The sequence below is a fragment of the Furipterus horrens genome, unplaced genomic scaffold (genome assembly GCF_987537825.1).
Source record: "Furipterus horrens unplaced genomic scaffold, mFurHor1.1.pri manual_scaffold_6, whole genome shotgun sequence".
Classification (NCBI taxonomy): domain Eukaryota; kingdom Metazoa; phylum Chordata; class Mammalia; order Chiroptera; family Furipteridae; genus Furipterus; species Furipterus horrens.
In genome coordinates this window covers 65349778-65361446 of record NW_028327176.1, presented here as the reverse complement: position 1 = coordinate 65361446, position 11669 = coordinate 65349778, and positions in this window count along the sequence as shown.

The following is an 11669-nucleotide window of genomic DNA, read 5'->3' as shown; positions in this document are numbered from 1 at the left end:
TTTTGTTTATTCTTTTGTTTCCCTTCCCTGGGGAGATATATCTGATCAAATATTGCTATGAGCAATGTCTGAGATTTTGCTCCCTATTTTTTTTAAGACTTTTATGGTTTCTGGTCTAACATTTAGGTCTTTAACCCATTTTGAATTTATTCTCATGTGTGGTGTAAGAAGGAGGTCTAGTTTTATTCTTCTCCATGTATCTGTACAATTTTCCAACACCATGTATTGAATAGACTGTCTTTAGTTCATTGTATATGCTTGTTTTCTTGTTGAATATTAATTGACTATAAAGGTGTAGGTTTATTTCTGGGCTCTCAATTCTGTTCCATTGATCTATGTGTCTGTTTTTATACCAGTAACATGCTATTTTGATTACTATGGCCTTATAGTATAGTTTGATATTAGGTAGCATGATTCCTCCAACTTTGTTCTTCTTTTCTCAGGATTGCTGTTGCTATTGCTTTTGTGGTTCCATATAAATTTTTGAAAAATTTGTTTTAGTTCTGTGAAATACATTATTGGAATATTGATTGGAATTTCATTGGATCTGTAGATTGCTTTGGATAGTATAAGCATATTAATGATTTAATTCTTTCCATTCATTAACACGATATGTACTTCCACTTATTTGCATCTTCTTCAACTTTTTTCTTCAGTATCATAATTTTCTGGATACATGTTTTTACATCCTTGGTTAGGTTTATTACTGGGTATTTAAATTTTTTTGAAACAATTGTGAATGAGATTTTTTTCTTAATTTTCCTTTTTGTTAGTTCGTTATTGGCATATAAAAATACAACTGATTTCTGGATATTAATTTTGCATCCCGCTAGTTTGATGAATTAACTTATTAGTTCTAGTAGTTTCTTGGTTGAATCTTTGGGGTTCTCCATGTACAGTATCATGTCATCTGCAAGTAAAGACAGTTTTATTTTTTCTTTCCAATTTGGAACCTTTTGTTTCTTTTTCTGGTCTGATTGCTATGGCTAGGACTTTCAGTACTATGTTGAATAAGAGGCAAAAACAGACATCCCTGTCTTGTTTCCTATCTTAAGGGGAATGCTTGTAGTTTTTACCTGTTGAGTATGAATACTGGCAGTGGTCTTATCATACAGTGGCCTTTATTACGTTTAGGTATATCCCCTCTGTACCCAATTTACTGAGAGTTTTGATCATAACTGTGTGCTAGATTATATCAAATACTTTTTATCTATTAATATGTTCATGTGATTTTTATTCTTAAACCAATAAAGGTACTGAATCACATTCATTGATTTGGGAATGTTGTACCAACCTTGCATTCCCAGAATATATCTCACTTGATCATGGTGTGTGATCTATTTGATGGATTACTGTATTTGATTTGCTAATATTTTGTTGACTATTTTAGCGTCTATGTTCATCAGAGATATTGGCCTATAATTTTCTTTCATTGTAGTGTCTTTATCTGGTTTTGGAATTAGAATGTTACTGACCTCATAAAATGAGTTTGGGAGCCTTTTCTTCTCTTGAATTTTATGAAATGGTTTAACAGGAGAGGTGTTAGTTCTCAGAATGTTTGATAAAATTCACCTATGAAGCCATTCAGTCCAGGGCTTTTGGTTGTGTTTTTTTTATTACTGTCTATTCAGATTCTCTGGTTCTTCCTGATTTAGTTTTGGAAGATTGTATGAGTCTGGTTAAAAGTTTATCAATCTTGCTTATCTTTTCAAAGAACTAGCTTTTGGATTCATGATCTGTTGTATAATTATCTAGACTCTATTTTGTTTTTCTCTGCTCTGATCTTTATTGTTTCCTTCCTTATACTTACTTTGGGCTTTGTTTGTTGTTCTTTTCAGATCCTCTAACTGTAATGTTAGATTTTTTATTAGAGGTTTTGTGTGTGTGTGTGTGTGTGTGTGTGTGTGTGTTTGAGATAGGTCTGTAATGCTATGAATTTTCCTTAGTCTTGCTTTCCCAATGTCCCACAGACTTTGGATTGTTCTGTACTCATTTTCATTTGTTTCAAGGTATCTTTTAATTTCTTCGTTGATCTCATTGTTGACCCATTCATTGTTTTGTAACATGTTATTTAGCTTCCATGTCTTTGTGTGTTTTTCAATGTTCTTCTTGTGACTGGTTTCTAGTTTCATAGCATTGTGGCAGAGATGATGCTTGATATGATTTCATTCTTCTTAAATTTATTGAGAACTTGTTTTGGGTCCTAACATGTGGTCTCTCCTAGAAAACATTCCATGTACACTTGAAAAATATGTGTATTCTGTTGGTTTGATGTGAGATGCTTTGAAGATATCAAAAAAATCCACTTGATCTAGTGTGCTGTTTAAGACTGCTGTCTCCTTGTTGATTTTTTGTCTGGAAGACCTATCCATTGATGTTAGTGGGGTGATAAATTTCAGACTATGACTATATTTTTGTCAATCTGTCCCTTTATATCCACCGATATTTGCTTCACATATTTAGGTGCTCCTATATTGGGTGCATAAATGTGTGCTAGGGTTATATCCATTTGTTGGATTGTTCCCTTTATCATTATGCTTTTTTTGTCTCTTACTGTAGTCATTACCCTGGCTGGTTTGGCTCAGTGGATTGAGCATCGGCCTGCGAGCTAAGTGTCGCTGGTTCGATCTTCCAGTCACGGCAAATCAGAGAAGGAAAACTCTGATTCCAAAAAACCTCCGCTGCCTTGCGGCATACCATTTCAGGGGAAAAGCTAAGGGAGTAAACCCCAACAGAAAATCCGGAGCCGGAGTCCCTAAGGCGGTTTGACGTTGTAGTAAATACCGGCAACTCCTGCGGCGCACCTGAAGCCAAGCTGTATTGACTCCGTCTTTCCCTTGGACCCTTCAGCTGCGAAGAGAGGGGGGGTCTGCTGCATGGGCAACAGCAGACCCTCCATATCACCCTGCCCAGGCTCTGTAGCTTCAGCTTCACTGGAGAGGACACTCCAGCGTCATCGCAAGATGTCGATTCAACACGGGAGGAGACAGATACCGTGTCACTCCCGAGTTGGACTGCACAGCCATTCTCGGCGGTGCAGATAGACTCTTAAGAAGCTACGCCATCGTCTCTCGAGACGGACGGCTGCTGCCGACGACGACGACGATGACTGTAGTCATGGTTTTAAAGTTTACTTTGTCAGATATAAGTACTTCTACTGCAATTTTGTTTTCTTTGTATTTGCATGAAATATCTTTTTTCATACCTTTACTTTTAGTCTGTGTGTATCTTTTGATCTGAGATGATCTTGGAGGCAGCTGAAGTTTCAGAGCTCCCAGACATCTGTCTTAGTTGTTAAACTAAACAATGATATAGCCTCAAGCTATACTCAGCGCCCCTGCTTAAGCTCCACAGGGTGGAGCTAGGTAATTCCTGTGGGCGGAGATATTGCTTTCTCTCAGCTGATACCACTTGGAGAGGAGTGCTCTGTCTGGGAAAGATGGCCTCTGCAGTATTGGGGAATGGCTCAGCACAGGGATCCTGTTTGCTATTCCTTCAGTTCTCTTCTCAGTGCCAAAACCCCAGACTCTTCTCAAGCATCTCTAGTCCACTCTGCCCTGCCTCTGCCAGAGCCCAGGGTAAGTGGCTGCAAATGAAATTTTGTGTGTTGGCCCTTTAAGAGGCTCTCTGAATCTCCAGCTATCTCTCACTGGTGGACAGAAACCCCTCTGCTTTTCAGAGCTGGATGTTGTCTTGGTTCCTTTCCTGGCTCTGGTGCTATATGCTGGGGAGTCCAGCATGGAGTTTAGACCCCCCACTTCCCAGTAGGAACCCGTTGGCCACTGAAATATTCCTCCCGCACTTTAGCTGCTGCCTGTGGGAACCCAGCCAGCCATCTCGTGCCTCCTCCACACTCCCTACCAATCTTGTGGTGGTGAAGAGGGTCCTACAATTTGAAAAGACCAGTTGGTTTGGGAAGTTTAGAACAGACACGAGAGCTACACAGCCCTACAATTTCTTTTCTAGTGGTTAGCTTGGCTTACAGATAATTTCATGACTGAAATTGTTTTGTATTTAAAAAAAATAAGAAACTGGTACAATAAGATGTAAGACTATCACTAATAATATTTTGTCCCGAATGCCACTGGTGGGATTATATGTTCTCTTTTGCACAAAGAACTTGGCCCTGATATTCCTCTAACATGACATCATGTTAACTGCCAGCAAATGGCACAAATACCCTTATGCACTTCATAGATATTTTTGCAACGTTCTCTTTATCATTCTCAGGTAAGGAAATAACTGTTATTTATACATCTTTAATTTCATTATAAATTAGCATAAGAACGCCTAACCTATGCTATTCACACAAAATTTGATTTTTATTACTTATTTTCTTCTGTTTACTTTGAATTTAATTTTTTGTACTTTTTCTAATTTCCTAAGGGGAATTAGATTATTGGTTTTAGATTTTTTCCTAATGTGTGTATTTCATGCTTTAAATTTCCCCCTAAGCACTGCTTTTGATATAGCCAACACATTTTGATAAATTGTATATTCATTTAGTTCTTTTCAAAATTTCTCTTGAGATTTCTTCTTTGACTCATGTGTTAATTAGAAATGTATTGTTTAACCTCCAAATAGTTTAAGGTTTTCCAGCTATCCTTCTGTTATCGATTTCAAGTTTAAATCCATTGTTATCTGAGAGCAGACACTGAATAATTTCAATTATTTTAAATTTATTAAGGTGTGTTTTATGGGCCAACATGTGGTCTATTTAAGTGAATGTTCCCTTTGAACTTGAGGATGTATATTCTGCTATTGTTGGAGAAGTAGTCTATAGATAGCAATTATATTCAGCCAATTGATGGTGTTGTGTTCAACTATGTCCTTACTGATTTTCTTCCTACTGTGTCTGTCCATTTCTAATAAAGGGGTATTTAAGTCTCCAAGTATGATAATGGACTCACCTGTTTCTCATTGCAATTTTATCAGTCTTTGCTTCTCCTAGTTTGGTGTTTTGTTAAGTACATACATTTTAATGATTGATATATGTTGGAGAATTGGTCCCTATATTACTATATAATGCTTTTTTTTATACCCGATAACTTTTTCTGCTTCAAACTTTGCTCTGCCTAAAACCAATATAGCTAGCTACTCCTGCTTTTGTTTGTTAGTATTTAAATGGTATTTTTCTCTACCCACTTATTTTATTTTTTGATCTATGCAGGGAGTTTTAATTTTATTTATTTTTAGCTCCTCACACCAACTTTAATGAGATACAATCAACCTATCACATGGTGTATGTTTAAGGTACACAATGTGATGTGTTGAATCTCAAAAAGTTGAATCCATAGAAACAGAGAGTAGAGGAAATGGGGAGATATTGGTCAAAGGGTATAAAATTCCACTTATTTTAATCGATATGTTTCTTTATATTTATATTATAGACAATATATTATTGGATCTTATTTTATGGTCTAACCTGACAATTTCTGTCTTTTTACTTGGTAACTTTAGACCACTGTCACTTAAATTAATTATCAATATAGTTGGGTTAATTTCTACCACATATGTTACTCTTTTCTGTTTTGTTACTCTTGTTCATTGATTATAGCTTCATCTTCCCCTCTTTTGAGGTTTCAGTTGAGCATGTTATATGATTTCATTTTCTCCCCTTTCTTAGCATATCAACTTAAGTTCTCTTTTTTAAAGCATTTTTAGTAGTTGTCCTAGAATTTGTGGTATACATTTATGACTAATAAAGTCCACTTTCAAATAACAATATGCCACTTCATGAGTAGTTAAGTGCCTTATAATAAAAATAATCCTAATTCCTCCCTCCCATCTCTGTATCTTTGCTGTCAATCATTTCACTTATTGTTATATATGCATATATAACTATACAAATTGTTGTTAGATAGATTAAGATTAAGAATAATAAAAATTTTTGTTTTACTTTTACTTATTCCTTCTTTGATGCCCTTTCTTTCTTTCTGTATATAAATCTAAGCTTCTGATTTATGTTATTTTCTTTATTTCTAAAGAAGCCTGTTAACATTTCTTTCAAGGCAAGCCTGCTACTAAATTCCCTCAATATATATTCATCTGAATAAGTCTTCATTTCTTCTTCTTTTTTTTACTTTTTATTTTTTCACAGTCAATCCCCACCCCATTGTCCATGTCAATGGGTCATTTATACATGTTCTTTGACTAGACGCATCCCCTTCTTACTCCCCTTCTCTCCCTCCCTCCTTGTTCTTCTTTATGAAGGATAATAGCACAGAGTATAGAATTTTAAGTTAGTGTTTTTTCTTTTCAACAGTTTAACTGTTTTACCCCACTCTACATGCATCTTTGTATTTAAAGTAGCTTTCTTATGGAAACATATAGTTGGGTGTGGTATTTTGATAAACTCTGACACATTTAGGGCAAACCTAAATAAATGTAATTTCAAAACGTATGAAAATTGAACCTCTGAAAATTAAAGGAAAAAAAATCCTTAAAGGGACTATCAAAACAAACAAACAAACAAAATGTTTAACTTATAGGGGAAAACAATTTGAATGACAACAGATTTGTCATCAGAGACTATGGAGGCAAGAAGTAAATATCTCAATATTTTTATTTTTAAGTATATTTTATTAATTATATTGTTACAATAGTTCCAATTTTTCCCCTTTGCTCCCCTCCACCCAGGACCCCCCTCTCCCAGCAATCCCTCCCCAAGCTCATGCCCATGGGTCATACATACAAGCTCTCCCACTTCACCCTTTCATATATTCTTCTTTTTTCTTTTTTATAATAATTAATTAATTATTTATTTTAACAATAAAAAATAACAATCCCTCCCTCTCAGACTTAAGACTCTTTATAATCTTATAAAGGACAATGGGTGAAGGTCTCAAGCTCCTCTAGCAGCTTCAAGCTAGACATGGTCGTCGTCCTACGTACCCTTGGGTCCAGAAATCCCTAATAAGAGTGGAGGTGTGGAGAAGATGGTGGCCTTCCCACATAGGAAAGGATCGTGCAGACTTCAGGTTAGTTGGCTATCCCCGGACAACAGCATGCTTGGTTTAACAGGTTGGCATCCTTGTATTCTGGGGCAACAAGTTTGGCAACAGGGTTAAAAGACATCATTCAATCCATAACCACTAGATGACAAAAGGCAGGTATTAATTTTTCAATGTCCCACATTAGGGAAAAAAAGTGTTTCTTTGGAGGAAGGTGTGCCAGGCACATCTCACCTGTCCAAAACCCTTTTGTCCATTATACTTAGTTTGGGTTGAGAGAAATATTTTAGGTTTCCCCCCTCTCAGATCTCTGAGCTCTTTCTGTCCAAACCATTAGGATAAAAAAAAGAAATCAGTTTTAAAGTGAGGCCCACAGACCACCCCATTCTTTACCAACCCAGCCACTTAGTTCAGCCAAACCATTGAGTCTCAGGAGGCAGCAATGCAGACAGGATTAAGTGAGGCCTATACATAGAGACAATCACTCAGGTAATGAGATCATAGGCTTATGCTCTATGAAAACAGAAAACACATGTTAATTTCTGTAACATGACCCACAAACAAGTTTCTAAATCTGTAGGACTGTCTTATTGGAAAGACATCCAGTTGCAAGGCATTTGACATTCTTCTTGACTGTAAATTAAGCATCTTTGATGATACCACAGACACAGTTTAACTTTCAAATGAAAACAAAATTTAAATGAAAAAAAACTTTAAAGACAGTTAGCTGCACTACTTTATAGTCAACCACTGAGCATTGTGATTTTCCTTGAATCACAATTTTTCTCCCTAAGATTACCCTCCTTGTCATTAAAGGGACTGCATTAAGTCCATTTTTAATTTATCCTGTTCATTTGCATAAACACAACAAGAGCAGCAAATGATCACTTATGATCTTTAGTTCTGCTTTGCTGGAACTTACGCAAGGAACATTTAGGGTGACCTTCAGTCTGCCTTTCAGGGCACAGAAGCTGAGCCACATACCTGGCATTCAGCCTTGCCTGTAAACACCTGTTTTTTCCAAATCCTTCTGGTTTTCCATTGTGCCTTAAGGTCCCTTGTAGCCATCTTTCAGGAAAACAACCTTCATTCCTTCCCTGGAAAGATTGCTCTGGACCACACAACCAACCAAGGTATCAGGCCTTTTATCTCGTGGGCTTTTATTACCTTCAAAAGTCATTCCCAGTTCCTCAGGGCTTTTTGGTAACAACCAGACCCCAAGCATGTCTCCTTTAGGCATGACATTCCAGTCAAAGTCTTGGTAAAAAAACGACAACCCTCTATTAACAACTGGTCTTATTAGTTTTATGCCAAGAAACTTATGTCATTACTTACTTCTTTAGAATGCCAAACTCTGGAGGGATCAGATAGGGAGAAAAATATACAGTGTGAACAAAAATCCTTGTCCTTCTAATATTCACTGAACTTGCATTTTTATTCTTTATATTTTCATTTTTTCCCCCACTAAAAATATTTTGTTTTTCCATTACAGTTGTCCCAATTCCCCCTTTTGCTTCCCTGCACCCTGCCCGCCCCCACATTCAGTCCCCACTCAGTTGTCCATGTTCGTGGGTCATTTATACATGTTCTTTGACTAGACCCTTCCCCTTTTTACCCCTTCTCTCCCTCCTGCCTCCCCCCTTGTTATTGTTAGTTTATTTCTTGTTTACATACCTCTGGTTCAATTTTGCTCATTTGTTTCTGCTGTTCATTAGTTTCCTGTAATAGGTGATAGCATAAGGTATTTTTCTTTTGTTGCCTGGCTAATTTCCCTAAGCATAATTCTCTCTAGTTCCATCCATGTTGTTGCAAATGGTAGAAGTTCCTTCATATACGTGGGTCATGCTTTCTAATCCATTCAGCTACCCTATGTCTTTTGATTGGAGCATTTAATCCATTTACATTTAATGTTATTACCGATAAGTACTTATTCATTGTCATTTTTCCCCTTTACACTTGTGTTCCTCTCTGTCTCTCTCTGTTTGTTCATTTTCTTAAAGCAGACCCTTTAGCACCTCTTGCAATGCTGGTTTGGTGGAGATGTATTCTTTTAGCCTTCCTTTGTCTTGGAATCTCCTTATTTCACTTTCATTTTGAATGAGAGTCTTGCTGGGTAGAGTATTCTTGGTTGTAGGCTTTTGTTTTTCATTGCTTGGAATATTTTTTGTCATTCCCTTCTGGCTTGTAGTGTTTCTGCTGAGAAATCTGATGATAGCCTTATTGGAGCTCCCTTGTATGTTATTAGTTGTTTCTCTCTTGCTGCTTTTAGGATTCTCTCTTTTTCTTTGAAGGTTGTCATTTTAATTATGATGTGTCTTGAAGTGGGCCTGTTGGGATTCATGTTCATTGGAACCCTCTGTGCTTCCTGGACTTGCGTGACTCTTTCTCCCCTCATGTTAGGGAAGTTTTCTGTCATTAGTTTTTCCAATAGGTTTTCTATCCCTTGTCTTCTTCTTCCCCTTCTGGAATTCCTATGATACATTTCATGTTATCCTGCAGCAGTCTTAGAAACTCTTCATTCTTGTTCAGTCTTTTTTCATTTTGTTGCACTGTCTGGGAGTTTTTGTCTACTTTGTCCTCCAGCTCACTGATCTGATATTCTGCTTCCTCTAGCCTGCTTTTAATTCCTTCTATTGTGTTCTTCAATTCAGAGATTGTATTCTTCATTTCCTCCTGGCTCTTATTGATAGCTTCTATGTCCTTTTTCATGCTGGTGTAATTCTCAGTAAGTTCCTTGTAGTTTTTCTGGAGTTCCTTGTAGTTTCCCTGGAGTTCCTTGTAGTTTCTGCTGAGCTCATTGAGCTTCTCCGTAATCCATGTTTTGAATTCCATATCTGATAGTTGGCTCCCCTCTATTTCATTTAGCACTCTTTCTGGGGATTCTACCTTTCCTTTCGATGGGGGGTTGTTTCTCTGTCTCCTCATTTTTGTGACTCATATTGTTTGTTGGTGCTTCTTAGAATGATCTGCACTTCCTGGATCTGCCTCTGGTGGTGTCAGATCATGTACCAGTCTGGCCCTAGGCAGCCTGTTGGAGACTTCCAGGGATCTACTACCTTTGTCTGTCTCCTTTAGTTGTTAATCTACTCAATCTGTGATTAGCCATCTGTCTTAAGGACCGAGGGTGTGGCAGCTTGATTCCTGCAGGCAGGGCTTTTGTTTCCCCTCAGGCTAATGCCACTTGGTGGGGAATGGTCTGCCTGCAGTACTGGGGATGAGTCAGCACTGGGACCTGGTTGGCTGCTCCCCCAGTTCTCCCCTCAAATCCACCACCCCAAACTCTCCCCAAGCATCTCCAGTCCTCTCTGTCTTCCCTCTTCTTGAGCCCAAGGTAAGTGGGGGCCAAAATATTTTCATATGTGATCTGCTTAAGAGCTCTTTTTCTCCAGCTGTTTCTCTCCAGCTAGTAAGAGACCCTGTGACTTTTCACTTTTCACAGCTGGATACTATTTTACTTTCCACTCTGTTGCTGTAGGCTGGGAAGCCCAGCTGGGGGTCTAGACCCCGCCTTCTCAGGGGGAACCTCCAGCTACTGAGCTGTTTCTCAGTCCCTTCAGCTGTCACCCGTGGGAGCCCAGCGAACCCTTTCATGTCTCTGCACTCCCTACCGGTCACGTTGTGATGTAGCGGCCTTTTCTGTCTCTCCGTAGTTATAAGACTTTTCTCCAGCTGTGTTTGGTTGGTTATTCCAGATAATTTCTCCAAAATTAAGTTTAAATTCAGACTGTTCCTGGGAAGAAGTTAGTGTAGCTTCCACTTACTCCTCTGTCATCTTGGATCTCTCAATATTTTTTTTTTTTAGTTGCTGAAAGAAAATAAAACTTAACCCATAATTTCATAGCCTGTGGAAATATTATTTAGGAATGAAGGGAAATTCAAGCAAGATATTCTTAGAGGAAGGAAACGTAAAATAATCTGACACAAGGAGACCTATCTTAAAAAAGTGGCTAAAGGAAGTTCTCTAAACAGAAAAAAAAACAATGGAAGAAACTTTGAAACATCAAGAAGTAAGAATAGAATAAGCAACATATGAATAAATACAATAGAAAACATTAGCAAGATGAAAAGGGTAGCAACCATATGGGAAAATGTACTTGCCAATGATACTTCAGACAAGGGATTGATCTCCAAAATGTATAAAGAACTTATATGACTCAACACCAAGGAGACAGACAACCAAATTAAAAAATGGGCAAAGGACCTGAACAAACATTTCTTCAAAGAGGACATACAGAGGGTCCATAGGCATATGAGAGAATGCTCAACATCACTAGCCATCAGAGAGATGCAAATAAAAAGCACAATGAGATACCACCTCACACCAGTCAGAATGGCCATCGTCAACAAATCAACAAACAACTTGTGCTGGTGAGGATGCGGAGAAAAGGGAACCTTAGTGGTGCATTATTGGTGGGAATGCAGACTGGTGCAGCCACCATGTAAAACAGTATGGAATTATCTCAAAAAACTAAAAATGGAACTGCCTTTTGAACCAGCAATTCCATTGTTAAGATTATATCCAAAAAAATCCTGAAACACCAATTGAAAAGAACCTCTGCACCCCTATGTTCATAGCAGCACTATTTACAATAACCAAGTGCTGGAAACAACCTAAGTGCCTATCTTTAGATGAGTGGATCAAAAAAACTGTGGTACATTTACACAATGGAGTACTATGTAGCAGAAAGAAAGAAGGAACTCCTATCATTTTCAACA